Consider the following 25,259-nt stretch of genomic DNA (forward strand, 5'->3'; position numbering starts at 1 on the left):
CTGGCCTTGGATTCAGGGGGACCTGAGTTCAAATCCAGCCTCAGACACTTGACACTTACTAGCTCTGTAACCCTGGGCAAGTCACTTAACCCCCATTGCCCCACCAAAAAAAAGAATGCACAGAAGAACCTTACAAGAAAGATCTCAACACCACCAATAATTACAATTATGTGGTTACTAATCTAGAGCCAGATATGCTGAAGAATGGAGTCAAGTGGGCCTTAGGAAACATTGCTAACAATAAAGCTAGGGAAGGTGAAAGAATTCTAGCTGAGCTATTTAAAATCCTAAAAATATGATGCTTTTAAAATGTTGTACTCTATATGGCAGCAAATTCAGAAAACTCAACAGTGGCCACTATTTGAAAAAGATTCATTTACATTCCAGTCCTAAAAAGGGCAATGCCAAAGGGTGTTCAAATTATTATTGTCATCATCATGATCATCATTGTAGAGCAATGAGGGTTAAGTGACTTGCCCAAGGTCCCACAGCCAGTAAGTGTCAAATGTCTGAGGCTGGATTTGAACTCAGATCCTCCTGAATCCAGGGCTAGTGCTTTATCTACTGTGTCACCTAGCTGCCCCAGGGTGTTCAAATTATTGAACAATTTCATACACTGCACACACCAGCAGATTCCGCAAGCTAGGCTTCAGCAATATAGGAACTCAGAATTATCAGAAGAATAGACTGGTTTTCAAAGAGGCAGAGGAACAAGAGACAAAACTGCTAATGTTCACTGGATTGTGGAGAAATTGAGGGAGTTCCAGAAAAACAGCTACCTCTTCTTCATTGATTATACTAAAGCCTTTGACTGTGTGGTTCACAACAAAATGTGGCAAATCCTAAAAGATATGGGAGTACCAGATTATCTTACTTGTTTCCTAAGCAATCTGTATGCTGGTCAAGAAGCAACAGTTAGAACCTAACATGCAACCACTGATTGTTTTAAGATTGGAAACAGAGTACTGCAAGGTTGTATATTGTCAACTTATTTATTTCACTTATATGCAGAATATATCATGAAAAATGCCAGGCTGGATGAATCAAAAGCCAGAATTGAGGTTGCCAAGAGAAATACAAACAATCTCAGATATGCAGACAATACCACTCTGATAGCAAAAAGTGGAGAAGATTTAAGAAGCTTCTTGATGAGAGTGAAAGAGAAGAATGTAAAAGCTGGCTTGAAGCTTAATATCAAAAATCAAAACAAAAACAAAAAACAACTAAGCTCTTGGCAACTGGTTATATCACTTCCTGGCAAAGAAGAACAAAAAAATGAAAGCAGTGTCAGATTAAATAAATATTCTTGGGCTCAAAGATCACTGCAGATGGTGACTGCAGCCATGTAGATACTTGCTCCTTCGAAGGAAAGCTATGGTAAATCTGGACAACATACTAAAAAGCAGAGACATCACCTTTTCAACAGAGGTCCTTATAGTCAAAGCTGTGGTTTTTTCCACTAGCAAAGCTGTGAAAGTTGGGCTATAAGGAAAACTGAGTACTACAGAATTAATTCTTTTGAATTCTGGCACTGGAAAAGCTTGTTGAGAGTCCCTTGAGCAGCAAGATCAATTTAGTCAATATTTTAAAAAATTATTTCAGACTATTCACTGGAAGATCAAATACTGAAGTTGAAGCTTAAATACTTTGGTCGCATAATGAGAAGACAAAACTTATTGGAAAAGCCCCTGATATTTGGAAAAAAATTGAAGGCAAAAAGAAAAGTGGATGGCAGAGGATGAGACAGATAGACAGTATCATGGAAAGAATGACCATGAACTTGAACAGATTTTGGGAGATAATAGAGGATAGAAGGGCCTGGCTTGCTATATAGTCCATAGAGTCACAAAGAGATGGACACAACCCAACAATAACATGAGCCAGGCACTACTCAAGGAAGAAGTGGCATCTGAGAAAGAGAAGCAAAGGTTCATGAGAGTAGTAGCGATAGATAGAAAAGACACATTTAGGCTTGAAGCACAGGAAAGCACCCCAATGAGAGCTATCTAAAAGTAGAATGGGCTGCCTTGGCAAAGAGTAGATTTTTACTTCCTTGAGACTTTCAAGTGAAAGCTAGATATAAGTTCTCCTATTATGTTGTACAAGTTCTTGCTCAGATGAAGATTGGACCAGATAGCTTCAGGAATTCTGTGCTTCTGTGAAGGCATTGAGGGAGATTCAAAATAGCTCAAACAGGAAAAGATACTAAACAGGCCAAAGAATTCTTAGATGGTATTATTTTTAAAAATTAAAAGGCAATTGGGGGGGGCACCTGTGGCTATGGAACCATATGCCTGATCACATTAAGCTTTTTAAAGTTCATTCCCACTTTTTTATAGAAATCTGAAACCATGAGTTTTATTACTACCTGTTGTTGTTGTTGATGTTTTTAATATTGTCTTCTGGGAGTTACTGGTACTCTCCCTCAATAGAGTTCTTCTTATATTATGAAAATTTTAGAATTTTTTTGCCTTACTTTCTATCCCCAGGATTTAGAACAACACATTTTAAGTGTTTAATAAATGCTTATTAACTGACTAATTCATGGCTGTTGATATCAATAAATATTCATTTATTAAGCACCTATTATGAACCAGCCATTGTTCAGGAATACAAAAACAAAAGCAAAACAGTCTTTGCCATCAAGGTAGTTCTATTCCTGGAAAGGGGGCAGGGTACAACATACAAACTCTATAAATGATATGTAGGTATATGTGAAACACACAAAGTAGATACAAGGTAACAATTGGAGAAGAAGGAACTAGCAGGAGAGGAGGGAAACCCAGGAAATATCTCAAGAAGAAGGTGCATTTAAACAAAGTCTTGAATGAAACTAGGGATCTTAAGAAGGAAAAGAGAGGAGGAGGAGGAAGAGGAAGAAGAGGAAAAAGAATATTCTAGGCATAAGGAACAAGCAATGCAAAAGCAAGGAGATGAGAGTGTGGTTGGAAGAGAGGAACAAGTAGGTCAGTGAGCCTGGGTGATAGAATAGAGGGGAGTGAAGTGTAAGAAGAGTGGAAAAGGGGAGGGGGAGCACATCGGATAAAGCACTGGCCCTGGATTCAGGAGGACCTGAGTTCAAATCCAGCCTCAGACACTTGACACTTACTAGCTGTGTGACCCTGGGCAAATCACTTAACCCTCATTGCCCCAGGGGGGAAAAAGAGTGGAAAGGTAGAAAAGTGACAGGGGATGCACAGATGTAACTACCCAAAAGAGAAGTTTATATTTGATCCTAAAGGTAATATGGAGCCCCTGGAGTTTACTGAATAGGTTGGGTGTTGTTCAGTTTTGTTTTTTAATAGTGTCCACCTCTTTCTGACTCTATGTGGGGTTTTCTTGGTAAGGATAATGGAGTGGTTTGTCATTTTCTTGTCCCATAAAGCAGATGTACTATGAAGGATGATTTCAGAAAAACCTGGAAAGATTTACATGAACTGATGCAAAATGAAGTGAGCAGAATCAGGAGAACATTGTACACAGTAACAACAATATCATATGATGATCAAGTGTGAATGACTTAGCTATTCTCAACAATACAATGATCCAAGACAATCCCAAAGGATACATGGTGAAACATTCTACCCACTTCCAGAGAAAGAACTGATATTATCTGAACACAGATTGAAATATACTATTTTTTTGCTTTTAAAAAAATGTTTTGTTCCAGTCTTCTTTTACAAAATAACTAATATGTAAATGTTTTACATAATTGCATATGTATAACCTATATCTGATTACTTACCATCTCAGGGAGGGGGAAGGTAAGGGAGGGAGGGATAGAATTTACAACTCAAAACCTTTTTTAAAAAAGTTTTAAATTGTTTTAACATAATTTGGGGGGAATAAAATATTAAATAAATAGTCTGGTGACTATATAGAGGATGAATTGGACTGAGGACAGATATCTAGCAGGAGAACATCAGAAACTGATGCAATAGTCTGTTATTTAAATTATTGGGGGGCTAGGATGGGTTTTCTAAAATATTGCAACTTATAAATTAATGGCTATTGCACCTGTTCAGGCAATATTTATTATTAATTAATATTACATATTATAAAAGGATTAACCACATGGCATTTAACAGAAGCAGAAAAACTCCCAGCAATATTTTGTCTCTACATTACCCATACTGGCCTAAGAGAAGAACATTCACCAACAGGACAGCTCACCAAGCCAAGAACAGCACTGGCCTCCCCATCTAAGGCTTTTTCCTCTTTTGATAGAGGCAGCTCTTACACACTGATCAAAGCTAATTGGCTAGCATCATTCAATTCTATCGGTTGACGTGACATAAGGGTGGTCTTTATTAAAACGAGCTCTTCCATGGAGGTCTAATAGGAAACAGAGCCCCTGAGGGGCAAAGTTGAATTCAGATAGGTGTGGCTTCATCCCCTCAGTTCATTGGCCTTGGACTTGCCCTGCACAGAATTAGGCCCTGAGTTTAGCTAAAGTCTCCTGGACTGAACCTTCCAAAGTAGAGGTGGGTGAAAGGCTAGAATTGGGTCCCTGGTTCCCCCCAAAGAAATGTATGATTAATAATTATTTTCTCACAAGTTCTGAAAGGGGGTGATGAATGCCAAAACTAAGATGATAGCTATGTGATCGGAGAGAAGAAAACAATATCGTATGAGAGAGATGTTACTGAGAAAAAATTGGCCACTAATTAGATGTGTGGGGTTACATGAAAATGAAAAGTTGAAGATGACACTGTGATTTTGAATCTGGGAAACTACAAAAACAATGATTTCCTTATCAGAAATAGGTAAATTCAGAAGAGAGGTGGGTATGAGGGAAAAGATTGGGAGTTCTGGTTTGGACATATTGAGTATGAGATAGCCTGTTCAAAATGTCTAATGGTCAGTTTATATCGTGGCACAGGCACTTAAGATAGATTAGAAATGATTATATTAAAAAAAAGTGATTATATTGATCTGAGAGTTATCCACACAGAGATAATTATTCAAGCTAAACTTATGATGTCACTGTGTAATTTAAATTTTTAAATGTAGGTTCTAATCTGTACCCCCAGTTTTGGGGGGAAACTGACTAAAATACTGATAAACAACTTTAGGTTTTTAAGGGTTTATTAAAAGATAGTAAAAGAAAGAGAACGATTGAGAACAGAATTCCTATAATCTGGCAATCCTAATTTTCCTAACTCCCCTGTGAAGTCCTCTGCCGCCACCGCAATGTCTCACAGTCCCAAAACAGTGATCTTCCTATGCAGGCTCAGCTTCCTCCTTCCTGTCCCCTCCCAGAATTGGGAGGTTCTTCAAGCTGATTGGTTGACTGGACCAGAAGGTGGTCAAGGTTCAAAGTTGTTAGCTTCTGAGAACCATGCTTTCTTAAGTACTCTTAAATTCCAGCCAGATGTGCTTACAATCTAGTAAGCTGTCAACAGTAAGTCACCTTATTTAATTCAATCAGTTTAAATCTCCAGGTGGGTCCCTGAGTATCTGCTAAATCCATTATCTTAACACATCACCAAGTAAGAGAAAGGGGGAAAAGAGCTCAGGATGAATATTGGGGATATACCTGTAGTTTGTGGAAATTTTTTCAGAAATCAACTAAGAAATCTTAAGTAATGTTGGGGAGAGTAGTTTCAGCTGAATGTTGAAATCAGAAGCATAAAATGAAAGGTAGTGAAGAAAATAGAATCTAGTGAAGGATGAGTAAGACATGGTATCAGGCAATGGGGAAGGCAATAAATAGGAAGCAATTGAAGTGTAGAGAGGAAGGATATTAATAGAGGCAATTTGCAAAAGGTGGGAGGGGATAGAATCAAGGGTACCTATAGTGGGATGGCCCTTGATGAAAAGAATGTCCACCTCAAGAGAGACTAGAACAAAGAAGGAAACAAGGGATTGAGAACAGAGGGGTATAAGATGAAGAGACTGGGGAAATAGGCAGCTTATGGGAAATGGCCTGAGTTTTCTTTGTAAAATGTGAGGCAAAGACCTCAGCTGAGAGCATGTGAGAGTGGGGAGTATAGTGGGATGCTTAAGGAGATATGAGAAAGTTTGGATAAGCTATTGCAGTGAGTGGGATAATGTCAGTTTATAGAGTAGTAATGGAATTACCTTGCTGCAGCGAGGGCCCAAGAAACAGCTACCTCACCCAATCATAGGTTTAAGATCTGAAAGAGACCTGGGAAGGTCATTGAGCCCAACCTTCTCATTTTACAGCTGAGGAAACTGAGGCACAGAGATGCTCAATGACCTGTGCAGCATTGCATAGCTAGTCAATTATTTCTTCCTGACTCTTAGTTCTGTGCCAAACACCTTGTTTCTTCTCAAGGTGTCTGTATCCCCAATACCCTCTAGACACATCCCTTTTTCCTCTATTATCAGATGGCCTTCCTCAAGGAGGTGCCAGGAAATCCTCACCATCACTGTGCTCTTTGAAAACGCCTTCGAAATTCCCTTTTGCCCTCCAGATTTGCTGGAATCAGGATTCTTAGCCCTTTGCCACTTTTGTGGCTAATTCTTGTGGTTAACTCTAATGACTAACCGCCTATGTGTCTTGCTGGGGAGTGATGCTAGGCTTCAATCTCTAAGTGCTCAGAAGGGAGAATTTCTATCCATAGTAGGATCTGTTGATGTTTCTTGGATCTCACCCAACCTTTTTTCACAGTGTGATCCTAGTTGTCTCCTTGCTCAGATGCCTTTGATCGACAATTAACAGACTGCTGACAGAGGCCTTAAGGTAAACAGAGTTGCCCTTAGCTGCCCTCTGTGAGTGTCAAGCAGAAAACCAGCTTCCAGACACTCCTTATTTTTTCCTTTCTCTTCCCTTATGAGTAAGTGTTTAGACATTTTCTACTACCTTCTTGCCTTTTTGTTGTCTACGGAACTAAAGACTGACAAGTCCCCTGGGGTATAACCGGCAGAAGCATGCAAAGAGGAGCACCTTTTAAAATGCTGCTACTTAAAAACATGCATATTTTGATTCCAGACAATTGGCCTAGGTATTTTGCAAAAAGCCAAATGTCCTATATTACAGTAAAGGTTCACAGACCCTGGCATTCAGGGATACAAACAGGGAAGTACAATTTCCAAGGCTTACAAAGGACACACAGTTGTCTTGTCCCTGTGTCCGATCTGGTCTCTTTCTTGAGCTTTCATTTTAAAACACCTTTGAATAGCGTTGCTTTAAAACAGAGCCATGAGGTAGTCAGTCAGTCACCACACAATTACAAGCAGGAAAAGTCTGTTCTTGCTTCAGAGCCCAGCAGAGTTCTAAGTCTTTAATCTTCTGGACACTTAATTAAAGTAGGGCATTCAAGAGGAGGAAGGGAAGGTGTCTTGGGAGGTTATGGTCAGGAACTTAAGGTATTTTAGATAAAACACATTGGAATCCACAAGGCTAAATCACATGACACTGATGGATAGAAACTGTCAAAAAAAAAAAGATAGATTCTATCTCTCTTAAAGAAAAAGAAAAAAATGTGAAGCAGGTCGCACTCATCCATCCAAATGACTTGAATCAAGTTATAGATGGTATGCTTGTCAGATATGCAGATGGCACAAGAGGCAGAAGGATAGCTTGATCAGTGAGCAATGAACAGTGATTTATTAGGTGTTTACTATGTGCTATATAAGCACTGGGAATACAAAGAAAAGTAAAAACAGCCCCTGCTCTCAAAGGGCTTGCATTCTAATGGGGGGAGGGACATGTAAAGACAAGATCTGCAGGGTATCCCCAAAAGTCATTGGCAAAATTTATAGGATGTCCACAAGGACAAAATATGCAGTGTCCCAAAAGTCTTAGTGTAATTTTAAGTCACTGAATTTTATTTAAGTTTTAGGAAGGTGGCAAGGATAAAGTTTCTCTAGTCCAGAGATGTCAAACAGTTTTCAGGCAGGAACACTCCCAAATGTGACCTGAACCAGACTAAAATGTAATTGGGAAATAATTAACAAAATAAATAAAAATACAATAAAACTCAAATAATATTAGATTTAAAAACTGATTTAGTATGCAGTCCATAGGGATCTTTATGTTTGGCTTGATTCGAATTTAAATATCACTGCTCTATATCATTTTATATGAAGGTCAGTCAAAGGAACTCGGGGTGTTTGGCTTGGAGAAGAGAAGATGGGAAAAAGGGGAGCAAATGATAGGCATCTTCAAGTATTTTGATGGCCTGTCACGTGGGAGACAGATTTGTTGTCCTTCAGTCATTTCAATTGTATCCAACTCTTGGCCAAGATATTAGAACGGTTTGCTCATTTTACAGCTGAGGAAACTGAGTCACACAGGGTTAAATGACTTGTCCAGGGTCTCATAGCTAGTAAGTATCTGAGGTCAGATTTGAACTAAGGTCTTCCTGACTCCAGTCCCAGCATTCTATTCACTGTGCCACTTAGCTACCCTGGAAGAGAGATGAAACGTGTGCTGTTTGGCCCAAGAGGGCAGAACCAGGAGCAGTGAGTGAATTGACACTGTCAAAACCTGGATTTTGAAACCTCTGATTTCAAATCTAGCCCACGTTCCACTGTGCTATGCCTTGATCTTGTTGCTGTTCACCCAAACCCAAGCCAGAACAGATTTATACATCATCAGGGAAAACTTAATCAGTTCTGTCCAAACCCAGAAGAGAATGCCTCTGAAACAAATGCACTCTCCCTCTGAATGGCAAGAATCAAGCAAAGACTGGATGCCCACTTCTAAGGGGCTTTCTCTTGCTCTGGTTTAGGTTGGGCTGCCTCAAAATCTATAAATGATGATGCCAGGATCTTGCCTCAGACATTAACTAGCTCTGGGACCCTAGGCAAGTCACTCAATCTCTGTGGGCCTCAGTTTCCTCATCCATAAAATAAATCAGTTGGCCTCTAAAATTCCTTCTGGCTCTAAATCTAGGATCATTTGAAATCAGAGCAAATCCATAAAACCCAGCCCTGACTAGACAGAGAACACAGATACTGGAGTCCACAAACCTCCTGTGGAGTTCTTAAGATTCACTGCTCAAACATTAGTAAGGGTGGAAAGGGACTGTATAAATCTTAGAGACTGAGGGCCAATGTCAATGGCATATTTTTAAAATGTTAGTAAGCTTGCTCCAGGAGCTACACGAGTACCCATCAGCCATGAAAGCTGGAAACTGAGCAGATCGACAGGGCTAGCAGCCTAGAGAAAATCAGCCTATTTTTAGGCTGAATCATCCCAAATAGAATTACCTCAGGACTCAAACAGGGGAGAGGGGAAATGAATTTCCTGTTAGGTTTTATTCCACCTTACATCACTTGAGAAAGAACCAGGACACATTTCCTAAGTGCTTTTATTCCCTACACACTAACAGCAGCGGCTAGACTCAATTCCCTGTGGTGGAGAGTTGTTTGCCCTTCCTGCTGGCCTCCCTGCTGCACTAGATTGTGCACTGTTTTTTTCACGATGCAGAAATTCTCCAGTTCTCTAGAGCTCATTATTGGTATTATTATTATCATATTCTTCTCATCATTCTTGGTGGGATTCAGATAAGAGTCCTGGAACAAGTCACTTTCTTGCTTATTATTTCATGTATTTAATGTTCCCGGATTATTTTCCAAATGAATATAAATTAATATTTGCTTTTAGTTGGGGGGATTTTGATGAGTTGGGGAGGGGAGGGCATTTGTAATTGAACAAGAGTATTGGGATTCGGGGTCAGCTAGGTGGCACAGTGGATAAAGCACTAGCCCTGGATTCAGGAGGACCTGAATTCAAATCTGGCCTCAGACACTTGACACTTACTAGCTGTGTGACCCTGGACAAGTCAGTTAACTCTCATTGTCCCACCCCACTCCCCAAAAATATTGGGATTCAAGCTTTTTTTCTGTGGACTCTCCAAAAGCATCTTTCGGCCAATTCTAGTAGCAATCAGGATGACGGGGATGGCACACACATATTTCTCTGCTAAGTCTCTAGATTTGAAAGCTATACATTCTGAAGGTGATGAATGTTTGGCATAGCGTTGTCTAATAGAAATATTCTTCCTAAATTTTATTGTTCAGCCTTACGTTCTGGCAGTTGTGGGCAATAGTTCTTTTTGTAAGGATATTCCACTTCCAGTAGTTAATTTGTTAAATTCTCAAGAATATTCGGGGGTTTCTGTCTGTAGTGTGGAGATTTGTCATCTGATAGTAAAGAATAGTCAGCTTCTGGTGTATTATTCTAGCCACTTGATCACATCTTCCTAGGGATCCAGGAAATTATAAGTTTTTGCATCCTAAAGTGATATGTTGTATGGTTTCCACCATTTCACTGAACAATCTGCATTGATCAAAAGCTCCTTAAGAGTAATCTTTCTGGGGGCAGCTAGGTGGCGCAGTGGATAAAGCACCGGCCCTGGAGTCAGAAGTACCTGAGTTCAAATCCGGCCTCATACACTTAACACTTACTAGCTGTGTGACCCTGGGCAAGTCACTTAACCCTCATTGCCCTAAAAAGGAAAAAAAAAGTTAAAAAAAAAAAAAGAGTAAGCTTTCTAGTATAGAGCACTGGCCATGGAGTCAGGAGGACCTGAGTTCAAATCTAACCTCAGACACTTGATACTTACTGGCTGTGTGACCCTGGGCAAATCACTTCTCTCTCTCTGTCTCTCTGTCTCTCTGTCTCTCTCTCTGTCTCTCTCTCTGTCTCTCTCTCTCTCTCTCTCTCTCTCTCTCTCTCTCTCTCTCTCACACACACACACAAAGGTAAGCTTTCTAAAATTTGTGGTGGCAATGAGCTGATCCTGAATCTGTCATCATCACCACCACCACAACATCATCTTTATATAGCACCTTAATGTTTGCAAAATACTTTATAAATATTATCTCCTTTGATACTCAAAACAACCCTGACAGGTAGGGGCTATTATTATCCCCCTTTTACAGATAAGGAAAACAAGGCAGACAGCAAGCAATTAAGTGACTTGCTCAGGGTCATATAGATAACTAGTGTCTAAGGCAGGATTTGAATTCAGGTCTTCCTGACTTCAAATCTAGTGCCCTTTCCACTGTACAAATACTTGCCTCAATCACAAAATGCCTCCATCTTTATGAATAAACCTGCATAACTCAGCCATTTGTTTGACATCTCTTTGTTAATATAATGTTAATTGGATTCGTGAAGAGATCACTCAGGGAGGACTTTTTCATTCCACTCTTGAATCATAGCTGTTTCACAGTCTTTTTCTGGAGATAAATCACTTTCAATTATGTCAGAACCATTCAGTGGAATCTACCTGTTGTTGGGTTTACTATTTCCTTGTAAAGTGAAGTCTGTTTGTTCCCAAAGTTAGTTCCATTATTCTTTGACCTGTTGTATATTTGGAGAATATCCATCAATCCTCTTTTGACAAGAGATTGTTCATTTTTCTGTAATTACCTTGAGATGCTATGCCCTGTGTTTCATTATCATTGTAAGGGTTTTGTTTGTACAACCTTCTAGCTCTTTTATTTTCTGTTTTTCCATGCCAATTACTGGCATATATTAACTGAACTAAATATATTCTCCTTATTAGGCTCTGAACTGTGGGATGCCAGTCAGGTTCTTGACTTGCCTATCTCATGCTCAATGCTTCTCACCTAAGGAAGACCAAGGTATCACCTTCCAACATTAGTTCCATTTGGCCATTTGGTTTCAAGTCTTCTTTGGCACACACTAACAATGTCACACTTGCTGAGTCCACATGATATTATGATATTCATTTCATCCATTTGGATTTTCATCACCAACACAAGTCATAACCTCACTGAAACTTGGTGGACAACCTTCAAGGGTTGCTATAGTCATGCTATTCAACCCAACTTGGTGCCCAACTTGGTGCTGAATTTCCACAAACTTATCTAGCCTGGTCCTCAGGCAATGAATATCTCTTCCATTGCTGTGTTCTTACTTTAAATGTCTTAGTAGACTGGAAGGTGTGCTGGGTTGAATCAGTTCAAATCCACATTCTGCCACTTGCTGGCAAGTCAGAAAACCTCTGTGGTCCAAAATCTGATCATCTGTAAAACAAGGTTAGACTAGAAGTCTAGAAGTCCTTTCCAACTCCAAAGTTGTGGTCCTATAATCTAGGGATTTTCTGGCTTGATAAAAACCTCCCAGAGCATGTGCCCTGGGGCTTTCAAGAACCCAGGATCACCTTTGCACCATAATGAAGCATCAGAATACTTAAAAGTGCAATTCAAAATCGGAAATTGAGGTCACCATTCGGCACAGTGGACAGAGAGCCCTTGGTCTGGAGTCAGGAAGACCTGAGTTCAAATCCAGCCTCAGACAATAACTAGCTGTGCAAGCCTGGGCAACTCACTTAACCTCTGTTCGCCTCAGTTTCTTCATCTGTAAAATGGGGATAACAACTTGAGAGTTGTTGTGGGGATCAAATGAGATAATATTTAAGGCAGTTAGTATAGTGCCTGGAACATAGTAGGTGCTCTTTCAATGTTTGTTCCCTTCTCTCCCCCCTATTGCTCTAAAAACATTGTTCTGAGAATTCTAAAATTGTTTCAGAATTCCTTCCAAAATGTATAGCCATCCTAAAACACAACCCAAATACTTGCCCCAGCACACAAGCATGGATCACAGACTCATCAAAGTTGCCATGGAAATGGTCACTTTTTAATAATCTGTGTTTATTACTCCATCTTGCATCTGCTGCCCTGCCTGGTTTCAACCCCATGGAAGAAGATGCCCCTGCCAGGTCAGGCTCATCACAGCTAAACTCACCACCATTTGGCCAACTGGAGCCTTGATTGACTCCACCTTCCTCTGCCTCCTCTTCCCTCTGTTTGGAGGACTGGGAATGGAGGTGTAACAACTCTCAGATAACTCCACCTTGCATTGGCTACTTTATATAGTGGTTTTAATTCCATGGAACAAGATTCCTCCCGTGATTCTGCCAGGTACCCCCTATTGTCCAGTCCAGTCCCTCCCCTTAACTTCTTTTCTACATCTTGTTGTGTATTTTCTCCCCATTTAGATCAAAAGCTCATTTAGGACAAGGACAATCTTTCTCTTTACTATTTGCAGCCCCAACACTTAAAACAGTGCCTGGAATATCATGGCTGCTTAATAAATGTATATTGGATCTATTGTCAGAGCATGAATAATCCCAAACAGTAAATATAACGAAAGTATTTTTATTTTAAATTCAATTTGGTGGGTAGTTTTTTTTAAGTTGAACTCTTTCTATTATGTTTTCCTTTAAGTTTAAATTGAAATCTACAGCCAGGCATGAAGACTGAGACCAGTGGACCTCTCAAGTACAGTGGACCTCAGGAGTACTGAGCTTCGGGGACTTGGCCAATTGAATGTCTACAATAAATCTGACACCAATATGGTGAGCTTCCAGGAGCTGGGAGGCCACCAGACTGCCTAAGGAAGAGCAAACTAATCTACTTCAGAAATAGAGCCTGCCAAAACTCCGATGCCAATCAGTACTGGGATCAAGCCAGTGAGTCACCCTTCCGCTTCCACTGTGGGCAAGATGTGGAGCCCCGGTCTTCAAAAATAAACAAATTAGAAATCTATGGGCGTCCCCTGAGCACACATGAAGTGAAGGGGAGGAGAGTCCAGAGTATGCCTCAAATGCATGATGATGAATCAATAAACTGGATGATCCTTGAGGATAATTCAGTATGGATCATAATAATGCAGTGATAACCTCCATTTTCCCTGTGAGCTGAGTATACTTATTTGATCATTCTTACCTGTCCTTCTAGGATATTTACTCATATTAATAGCTGACATTTATACCATTCTTTAACATTTGCAGAGTTCTTTAAATGACTTAACTCGTCAAAATCCTGAAACAACACTTCCAGGAAGGTACTACAGGTATTCTTATCTCGATTTTACAAATGAAGAAACCAAGGCTCAGAGTTTAAGTGATTTATCCATGGGAATCCAGCTAGTAAATGTCAGAGGTGGGATTTTAACCCAGATCTTCCTCATTCATTCCATGTCTGGCATTCTCTACTACATCACACTGGCTCTCATATTTAGAATAGCACCTAGACTAGCATTTCCAAACTTAATTGACCCCAGAAAATTCTGGGACATGTACATATATGCATATTGTATAGATGCAACATACATACAAATACACATATGTGTATATATAAATACATGTTGCAGACATGAGGGTGTACGTAGACACATGGATTTTTGTGCATAAATATATGTGTGTGTATAAAATTTATAAAAGCTGATCTCAAAGCCAAGGGGATGGACTACCAAGGAGAAATGAAATATCATAGAAATTATGATATAGAAGAGAGAAAGTTCATATTCTTTCATGCTGAAGAATTGGTACATGTAGTAAACATTCTTATGTGTATGTAAAACTTTGTATTTCATGTTGTAAAGGGTAAGATATCATTACCATTGAAAACTGTCTCAACATCATATAGAAACACTAGGATTTCACAGCCTATATAGTATATTCTTTTCAGTATCCTCAGGGACAACAACTCTTTATCCTTAGAGAGTAAATAATGAACTTTAGAAATAGACAAATACAATTCAAAAAACATCTGCTGAATAAGATGAATAGTCAAGGAACTAATACTGTTTTTGGTACCAAAAATAATATTTGACTTTACACTTATCTTACAGTGCTCAAGAAGAGCAGAAGCCAAAAGACCACCATGAAGATGATTGCAGATTACGTGTCAACATCTGTCACAGATGATGAGGTTATAGAGAAAGTCTATGAAGGATCTGATAAGACCTTTCCCATAAAGACAATGCAGGAGAAGATGGAGAAGAGACATGAGGAAGGACATGCATGGAAGGGCTGTGATCTGAATCTTTCTAGGGAATACCCAAATCAATGAAATCATCTATGTGTTGGTATATTGGAGTGGTGGAGTACACCTTAACACTCAGTGACTTCCATGCAAAGCTGGGCATAGACAAGGGTAGTAAAAAAAGATATTGGAAAATGTTGCTTAAGGTGATGAAACAAATGGTCATATCTTTGATATATGATGAAGCCCCATCTCTGTATATTAACGAGACTTTCTTTGGAAAGAGGATGGGTGACATGGTGCTGACTTCATCAAACCTTGAACTACAAAAGACCCTTCTCTATGAGAGTCACAGGTGAAGAGGTCAACATGCATTTATTAAGGGTATATTATGTGCCAAGCACCCAGGATACAAAGAAAGGCAAAAATCAGTTTTAGACCTCAAGAAATCCACAGCCTACTGGGAAAGAAGCATGTAAACAACTTCATTTGGAATTGTGATTAGTCTCTAGCACAGGCCCCCATCACCTAGATTACTTCAATAGTCTACCTGCCTCGAGTCTCTAATCCATCCTCCCTTCAGTCACCAAGGTGATTTTCCTAAAGCACAGGTCTGACCATGTTGCCACCCTCCAAATCAATAAACTTCAGGATCAAATGCAAATTCAAATCCCTTCATAATCCCAAGAGCCCCTCTGACCTTTCCAATCTTCTTATACTTTACTTCTCACCACATATTGGTACTGTTCTATCCAATAACACTGATCTCCTGATTGGTCCATGAACAGGACCCTCCCTTTCTTGGTTCTTCCCATGCCTAGAGTGATCTCCCTCCTCACCCCTACTTCCTGGCTTCTTTCAAGTCCCAAATACAATCCCATCTTCCACAGGAAACCTTTCCTAACCCCTCTTAATTCTAGTAACTTCTGTCTTTTAATTATTTCCTTTTTATACTCTATGTACTCATTTGTACGTATTTGTTTACTATTTGTCTTTATTTGTTTGTTGTCTCCCCCATTGGACTATTGAGACTACTGAAGTACTTAAGAACAGGGGCTGTATTTTGGTTTTGTATGTCACACAGTCACATAGTGACTGGCATGTAATAGGTGCATATTGTTGTTGTATTCAGTTTTTTCAGTTGTGTCCAAATCTTTATGACTCCATTTAAGGTTTTCTTGACAAAGATACTAGAGTGGTTGGCCATTCCCTTCTCCAGTTCATGTTACAGATGAGGAAACTGAGGTAAACAGGGTCAAGTGACTTGTCCAGAGTCACACAGCTAGTTATTGTCTGAGGCCAGATTTGAATTTATTAAGATGATCCTTCCTGATTACTAGCCCAGTGCTTTGTCCACTGTGCCACCTAGCTCCCTGGATACATAATAAATGTTTATTGATTGACTGATATGACCCTGAGCAAATCATTTAACTTCTCCATTTCTTCATTCGTGCTTCAGAGAACAATACATAGTGCTTGATTGGTTTGGGGGGAGGGGGTTGTTTGTTTTTGCAGGGCAATGAGGGTTAAGTGACTTGCCCAGGGTCACACAACTAGTAAATGTCAAGTGTCTGAGGCCGGATTTGAGGTCAGGTCCTCCTGAATGCAGGGACGGTGCTTTATCCACTATGCCACCTAGCTGCCCCACATAGTGCTTGTGATAGAACAACTAGCTACTGTGAATGAAGGAGAGCTTCAGGAAGGGGAGCAGTAATCGACAAGAGAGGGCATAAGGATCTAGGTGTCATGGTGGATAGAACATTAGACTTAGAATCAGGAAGGCTTTCAAATCTTGCCCCAGATACTCACTAGATGTGTGACCCTGGGCAAGCCACTTAACCTCTGTTTCAGTTTCCTCAACTCTAAAATGGAGAAAATAATAACACCTACCTTCCAGGGTTGTTGTGAGGATAATATTTGTAAAGTACTTTGCAGATCTTAAAACTATATAGATGCTAGTAGTAGTGGTGGTGGTGTTGGTGGTGCTAGTGCTGCTGTTGCTCTGCTGCTGCTGCTGCTGCTGCTGCTTCTGATAGTGGTAGTTGTGCTGCTGCTACTGCTGGTAGTAGTAGTAGCAGTAGTAGTTTTTGCTGTTGTTGCTGCTGCTGTTAAACAGTGACCAGTGATACCTGATAAAACCAGGAGGCTATAACAAAAAAAAAAGCAAGCAAGAAATCCTGGGCAGACTGCAGGACTTTGGAAGGCAGCACCAAGGTATAGAAGCAGGTCTGAGGCTGTGGGAATCTAGCTTTCCACCTCCCTCAGTGACCCATCAGGAAGTTCAACAAGAGACACCTTTATTCTTCACTTACTGGATCCCTTCATAAAAGAGGAGAGAGGGCAGCAAGGGGAGACAAATGGGCTAACATGAGCTGCTTTATGAGACAGTGAACTCTCTATCACTGCAGTTGTCCAAATAAAGTCGATGTGACTACCTATCACAGATGTCACGTATTCCTGCATTGAATAGGAAAAGAGGTTGGACATCCTTTTGGACATCACCTCCCCAATGCTCAGATTCTCTGATGTACTTCAGTAATAAAACTTTCCTTCGTGAGACCCAAGAAAAAAATTATCTTATACCAACCTCTCAAGCAAAAATGTCACAGTCAAATTCTACTGTCCTTCCAATCTAAAACAGTTTTAACATGGCATAAATTTTATTACTCCTAAATGAAGGACCAACTTAAGGAGAAGTCTTTAAGCAGAAGCAAAGCCCAGAAACAATCTCTTCCCTATCTTATTGCCATGGAAACAGAAGACCTCTTCGTTTAATTTAAGAAAAGCAAATTTTTCAACCTTATTAGATATAAAATCCCTCATCATTCATTTCTCTCTGTCAGTTATTTCTCTCAAGTATGAATCATTTGGCTCATCCATTTCAATTTAATGCAAATACAGAGGGAAAGTAAAATATATTGAAAAGAAAGAGCTTTGTAAGAAAAATAGGGCAGTCAAAACATTAGCGCTTCCCAAAATGCTTTTCCATGTGCCAACCAGAAAGTCTGTAACTGTGGGTTCTGAAAGTGAAGGGATCTGCTAAGTATTCATTTTTAAAAGAAATAAAACACTGATAGATTCAACACATTAAAAAAAAAAGAAATGAAAGAAAAGAAATTTCTGTGTTCCAACCACTAGGGAAAAATCAGGTTAGCCTGGGGGTAAAAGAAAGATTTGGAGGAAGGAGGGTGAGGAGACATGGTACCTGCTTTCTTCTATTTGAAGAGCTTTCATATACAATAGGGGTAAAGTTTATTATGCACAGTGCCAGAGGGCAGAAGCTGAATGAATGGTTCTCAGTTATAAGGAGGCAGTTTCAACTCAATATAAAAATAATCTTTTGCTAATTGCGTTAAGTTCCTGAAAACTTACATAGACATACATAGAAATGTGATGTGTAAGTTCAACTGTCCACAATTGTCAGGGGTGGGGCAGGGGTGGGGCAGGGAGGGAGAGAAGGAAGAGAAGGAAGAACACCAATGAAAAAGACATATTGCCCAAGTAAAGTGGATCTATCATTCAGTTAGTCTGTCGGTCTACATAGTTTTCCCTTCTAAGGTTGCATCCCATATGATGTGTATATAGTTTTTAATTCCCTCTCCTCCTTCTCTTTTCCCTTCTCCCTTTCTCTCAGTATCCCTCCCTCCTGAATTTCTGCTTTGCCACTGAGTGGGAATGGACAATTATATTTAGGCAAGACCAATGATTCTCAAGCTTTTTAATACCCTTAAAAATTAAGAACCCCTTCAAAGAGCTTTCATTTATGTGGGTTGTATCTAACAATATTTTCTGTTTATGTGGGTTATATTTGTCAATATATTCTTATCAATTAAAAGATTATGAAAATAGTTTTGACATTATGGACTCCCTGAAAGGATCTCCCCAGACCACAGCTTGAGAATCACTGAACTGGACCTTTCTCAAGTGACTGCTCAGTACAGCACTGTACCAAATGAAATTAGTTGGAGGTTAGTTAGTTAACTTAATGGAAGCAGGATGGCATAGTGGAGAGAGGGGCTGGACTTGGAGCCAGCAAGAAAATATGTTCAAATCCTACTTCAAACACTTAACAGCTACGTGATCCTGGGCAAGTAACTTCTCTACATCTCACTTTCCTTATCTCTAAATTGGAGATAACAATAGCACCTATCTCCCAGAGATGTTGTGAGGTTTAAATGTGATAATATTTTTTCCTATTCTTTTCCTTTTTCATTAAAAAAATCTATGTTATATATATATATAATATATATTATATATATATATATATGTGTGTGTGTGTGTGTGTGTGTGTGTGTGTGTGTGTGTATGGGAATGCTCTCTGGGAAGAGAGTTGAGGAGTAATATAGGGGACAATTTAAACTATGTAAAAATAAAAGATATCCAACAAATTATTTTAGATGAGATCACATATGTATAGTGCCTTGCTAACCCTGAAATGCTATACAAACATTATCTACCAGTTTTATTAATTTTAACAAAATAATTTTTTATTCCAATGCCTTGCTTTTTTAATCGTTTCCTGTATATCCCGAATAGAACTTATTTGTATATATTTGCTTGCATCTTGTCTCCCCTCTTAAATTGTCAACTCCTTGAGGGCAGGGTCTATCTGTTGCCTCTTTTCATATCCTCAGCACTTATAACAGTTCCTGGTACATAGTAGGTGCTTTAAAATATTGATTGATTGATTTTGTATTATCAAGCTGCCAACAGATCGAGACCTTGTGCCAGGTTGACCTCTGTACCAAGTGATATACTGAATTCTTCATAATCTGCCCTAGAATTGTCCTCTTTATAATGCCAAAATTTCCCACCAAAAATCCCTCCCCCTCCCAGAGAACAATCCAATATAACAATAATATTTTAAAGGCAAAAAAAGGCCAAAAAAAGAGAAAGATAATCAGCAAAAGTGATCAATAAGCATTGAAAAATTCTGAAAATATGTGCAAATGTACCAAATTTGTGGATCCCTGCAAAGGGGTGTCTTCTCATAGCTCTTCTTTCCAGTCATGGTTGATCCTCATGATTTTGCAACATTCACTTTTTTTTTTTAAGCAATCAGGGTTAAGTGACCTGCCCAGGGTCACACAGCTGTGTAAGTGTCTGAAGCAAGATTTGAACTTAGGTCCTCCTGACGACTCCAGGGCCAGTGTTCTATCTACTCTACCACCTAGCTGCCACCACAACGTTCCCGGGTCACACAGCCAGTATTTAAAGTAGGATCTGAACCCAGGTCTTCCCTGGGCTCGAGTACCAACATTCAAACCACTATACCTATGCTACCGACTGGCCAGTCTCTCCCTTAAGCATGTTGTCGTTGCTGTTGCTGCTGCTGTTGCTGCTGCTGCTGCTGCTGCTGTTGTTTGTTCTTCATTATCAAAGAAGACCACGGCATCAGGGTGATGTCATGACTTGCAGTGAATTGAATTTAAGTGAGGGAGAGCTGTGCAAGGTCACAAGACATGTATCAGGACAACTGGAAATGGCTCCGGATGTTTAAGGCAATTTTGGGTTAAGTGACTCGCTCAGGGTCATGCATCTAGTAAGTATCTGAGGTGAGATTTGAATTCAGGTCATCCCAACTTCAGGACCAGTGCTCTATCTACTGCACCATCTAGCTGCCCTCTACTCCACCCCGTGGCATGAGCAACCAAACAAACATTAGCACACAATCCCAGTGTCTGGCTGGGTTATAAAAATGTCACTTCCCTTTAGAATAATGAGATTATTAGTTGACCTCTAATTTGCATACAAATTTGAAAAATATAATTTTGATCGAAGTTGACAGAAACACCAACATTTAGATACAATGACAGCATAATGGAGTGGCTACAGCCTTGGTCTGGCTTGTCAAAAGATTTCAGGTTTAGTCTTGGCTCTGTCATTGACTATCTGCATGAATGTTGGCATGTCCCATCACTGCTCTGTCTTTTGAAAAAAAATCTGATTCATAATTAAACTTCAACTTCTATTAATAATCACCTCTTCATATAACTGGTTTTTTTTTAAATTCTGCTTTAGAGAAAAACCTTTAGTTTTCTTTCCCTTAGGTTGTTTTGGGTGTATGGCTTGCCTGAGCTGCCTCTGACTCTTCCTCTCCTAATAAAAGAACCTCCTCTGCTAATTTCAGGAGGGAAAAAAAAAAAAACAAACAACTTAGAGTCCTATTCTCTCTGATCATTTGCCACCTCTTTGCAAGCATTTGCTCATTCCTGGTAATTTCCATCCAACAATAATGATTACCACCACCCTCCACTTCCCCCTCCCCCAACACAATATACCAGAGATGTCCATTTAGCCAGGGACATGAGACTTCCCTGACTCCATATAAAAACCCCGTAGTAATTCCTTTCTGACCAGGGGAGAGTAATTTTCATCTACCAGACCCTTCCCTTCCTCTCCAATATTTGACCTGCTGTCTAAATGGGATTGATTTCTTTAAGAAGCTTGGCAGGACTCCTGCTCCTCCCCAGACTGACTCTAGCCTTTGACACACCTCCGGCACATGCAGCTTTAAAAGAGGCCAGGACTTTTTTCCCCCTCTGAATATTATAAGACATACAAACGGGCAATTTTTAGACAAAAATGCAATGGTTACCTTGGGGAAACACATTGTTACCGACATCACAGAACGAATCCATTTGTCTGATCATGCCCTGCTTCATTTTATCTTCATATCGCCAGCGCATAGTAGCACAGTGACTAGGATAGATCGGGTGCTCAATAAATGCTTATGAATTGAAGATGACTGAATTGAACAGAAAAGAGCATAAAAGAGATACAAGAACCCACAAAGAGGCAAGCCCACCATCTCGACCAATTGTCAGGGGGCACATTAGAAGGACCAGAATAGGGTGTTAACCCACCTATCACCGAAACTAATCCCTGGGGAGAGCTTCACGACCGTCCAGTATACAGCCAGCTGCTTTCTGTTGAGCCAGAAAGCCCATAATTCCTAACATAGTTCAGCGCAAGTAGCAGACCCACTAAATCCTTAATGAAGGGATGGAGTTTCCTCAGATTATTGCCAGTGACGATGCAGATAGTCTAGGGAAGTTTATTTATTTCTAAGAGCGACATAAAATCTGTTAGGAACAGTCGTAAAAGCCAATACATAATGGGAAGCACATCAGACTGACAAGAAGACCTGTTCTGCACCTGGCTCCATGGCTGACTGGATGGGTGACCTCTAAAACCAGCCAATTTTCCTCTCTGGGTTTCACTTTCCTCATCAGGAACAGGAGGGAGTTGGGCTTGGCTGACCTCTAAGGGATGTTCCGGCTTTAGGATTCTGTGCTTCTATGATTTCATGCACTCAGATTGGACATGGCAGAGCAGAGAACAGGGCCGAGTCAAGGATAGAAAAACTATGAAGTCCAAGAGTCTTCTCACTATCATGGATGCCTCTCAATCATCCCTGTTGTTCCTCCAATCACCAAAGACCCCCTACGTTCTAGCTGTCACTGCCACATCACCATTAACCACTGCTTCTCCAGCCCCCTTAAACCCCCAATACTTCATTTTCCGGAGCACTATGGTACAAATGCAAGAAGGAAAACAAAAATAAGGAAGCAGTTTTGCAAAGGCCATTTTTCTTTTTGTTTTGATTCGATTATTTATTTATTTACGATTTTTCCCCACCTTACATGCAAAAACAAATTGTAACATCGATTTTTAAAACTTTGTGCTCCAAATTCTCATCCTTCCTCCCTATTCCCCCTTAAGAACTCAAGCAATTCAATATGTGCAGTCATGCAAATCATAGCAGACAAAAAAAACTTCAGAAAAAGGAACTAACAACAACAAAATATACTTCCATCTGTTATCAGGTACCATCAGTTCTTTCTCTGTAGATGGATTGCATTTTTCATAAGTCCTTCAGAGTTGTCTTGAATCATTACATTGCTGAAAATAACGAAGTCATTCACACCAGATCCTCTTAAAATATTGCTGTTATTTTGTATATAGTACATTTCACTTTGCATCAATTCACGTAAATCCAGGTTTTTCTGATAGCATCCTGCTCATCACAAAGGCCATTTTTCAATCGTTTCAGTCACATCTGACTCTTCATGACCCCATTTGGGGTTTTCTTGGCAGAGATACTGGAGTGGTTTGCCATTTTGTTCTCGGGCTTGTTTTACAGATGAGGAAACTAAGACAAACAGGGTTAGGTGACTTGCCCAGGGTCACATGACTAGTAAGTAAGTCTGGATTTGAACTCAGGTCTTCCTGATTTCAGGCCAAGCACTCTCTCCACTGCACCACCTCGCTGCCCCTGACCCATATAACTATTTAAAATTTTGGTCATCTTTACAGAGATTAAATTGCTTCTTGTCAATGTCAAATTAACATGTCTAAAACTCTGAAAATTTCAGAATTCATTCTTTTTAATTATCTTGGGTTCATTTAGAGAAATAGATTGATTTGGATATCCTTACTCCTTGACAATGTTGTTCCCCGCCTTAACTTCCTAGGTAACCTTTGTTCCTAGCTATCAAATCTCTGATGAGCTTATCTGAATATTCAGCAGAAAAAAATAGTGCAGGCGAGCAGCAATGGATAGAGAAGGAACACCAATCTTAAGTAACAAAAAGCAAGAGTTCTTTCTATATTAAATTTATAGAGTGCTCTTGAAAGACAATGGAAAGAGAGCCAGCTAGGTGGCACAGTTGATAGCCCTGGAGTCAGGAGGACCTGAGTTCCAATCCGTCCTCAGATACTTACTAGGTGTGATCCTGGGAAAGTCATTTAACCCCAATGCCTCCAAAAAGAAAAAAAAAAAAAGATAGTGGAATAGTGGTGGAAAAGATAGTGGATTTGTAGTCAGGAAAACTGCCTTTGATTCCCACCATTGTTACATAATGACTCAGTGAACCTGGACGAGTCACTTTCCCTTTCTTAGCTTCCCCACCTATAAAATGAGAGGATTAGAAGAGATAATCTCTACGGCGCCTTCTAACTCCCAAGATCTATCTCTCTCTCTCTCTCTCTCTCTCTCTCTCTCTCTCTCTCTCTCTCTCTCTCTCTCTCTCTCTCTCTCTCTCTCTCTCTTTCTCTCTCTCTCTCTCTCTCTCTCTCTCTCTCGCCCCCACTCCCTCCTTCCCTCCCTCCACTCCCTCTGGTCCACACTTGAGATTTCACCAATGTAGGAAATTCTTAGTGTGGGCAATTCTTCTACCAACGCATGTCAGCAGACCACTTACTGTCCTAAAGGACTGACTGGAACACTGACAAGTTAAGTGACCTGCTCATGGTCACACAGCTGGTATGCATCAGAGACAAAACTTGAACCCAGGTCTTCCTGCAATTTTCTATTATAAAACTTAAAATGAAAGAATTGGAGAAAAAAGTAAAAGGGAAAGGGTGGTAAAAAGAGCAGAACATTTTAAGAGAAAACTGGTTAGAAAATTCAAACCTTAAAGGGAGAGAATGTGGTATGGTAGAAAGTACAGAAAGACAGGAGACCAAGGCTTTTAGTTCTGAAATGATCTTTAATTTAATTAATTGCCAAATAACACAAATATAATAGTAATTACTAGCATTTATAAAGAACTTACTATGTGCCAAGAACTTTACAATTATTATCTCATTTGGTCCTCACAACAACCCTGGGAGATAGGAGCTATTATTAACCCCAATTTACAGATGAGAAAACTGAGGCAAATAGCAGTTAGATGACTTGCCCAGGGTCACAGGGCTAACTACCTGTGTAATCTTAGCTAAACCAATCAACCCCTTTGGGCTTAAAGTTTATTATCTGTAAAATGAGAACATTAAGCTAGACAGTATCTAAGCTTCCTTTCAGTTTTTAACAATCTATATTATTCTCTAGTTCCATGGACATGACAGGCCTTGAATATATGTATGTATGTATGTATGTATGCATGCATGCATATATCTGTATATATATATATATGTGTGTGTGTATAGTGTATAAATATAGCATATATATGTATACACATGCACACACATATAGATGGATAGAGATAGATATAGATACAGTTTTTCTGCTTGACTAACCATGTGACTCCTTCCTCCCTTCCCACCCACTCCAATTTCCAATGGCTCCCTCCTCATTTCTGGGATAAAATACAAACACAAACTGCTCGACCCAGAATTTAAGACTCCTGTATTCTACCCTGCACCTACTTTTCCAGTCTTATTTTATGCTAGGTATGTTTCCCTTACCCATAGACTCTCTTTTCCAATCAAACTGATCCAATAGCTACTTCCCATCTCTCACTACATCCATTGCTTTGCCAGTTGTCCCCCATGTCCAGAACCCACTCCCTTCCTTCCAGAATCCCTTGCTTCTTTTAGAGCACAGTTTTTGCCTCCTACAAGAGACCTTTCCTGATGCCCCTTTGTAGTTAGCTCTAACCCTCCTGAGACAGTTCAGTCCATTGGAAAGGGAGCTGGCTTCAGAATCAGAGGACCTGGATTCGTATTCTGCCTCTGACACCTACCGTGTGTGACTTTGGGCAGGTCACATAACTTCTGTGGACCTTAGTTTCATCAACTGTAAAATGAGGCAGTTG

Source organism: Dromiciops gliroides, chromosome 4 (assembly GCF_019393635.1).
Source record: "Dromiciops gliroides isolate mDroGli1 chromosome 4, mDroGli1.pri, whole genome shotgun sequence".
Classification (NCBI taxonomy): Eukaryota; Metazoa; Chordata; class Mammalia; order Microbiotheria; family Microbiotheriidae; genus Dromiciops; species Dromiciops gliroides.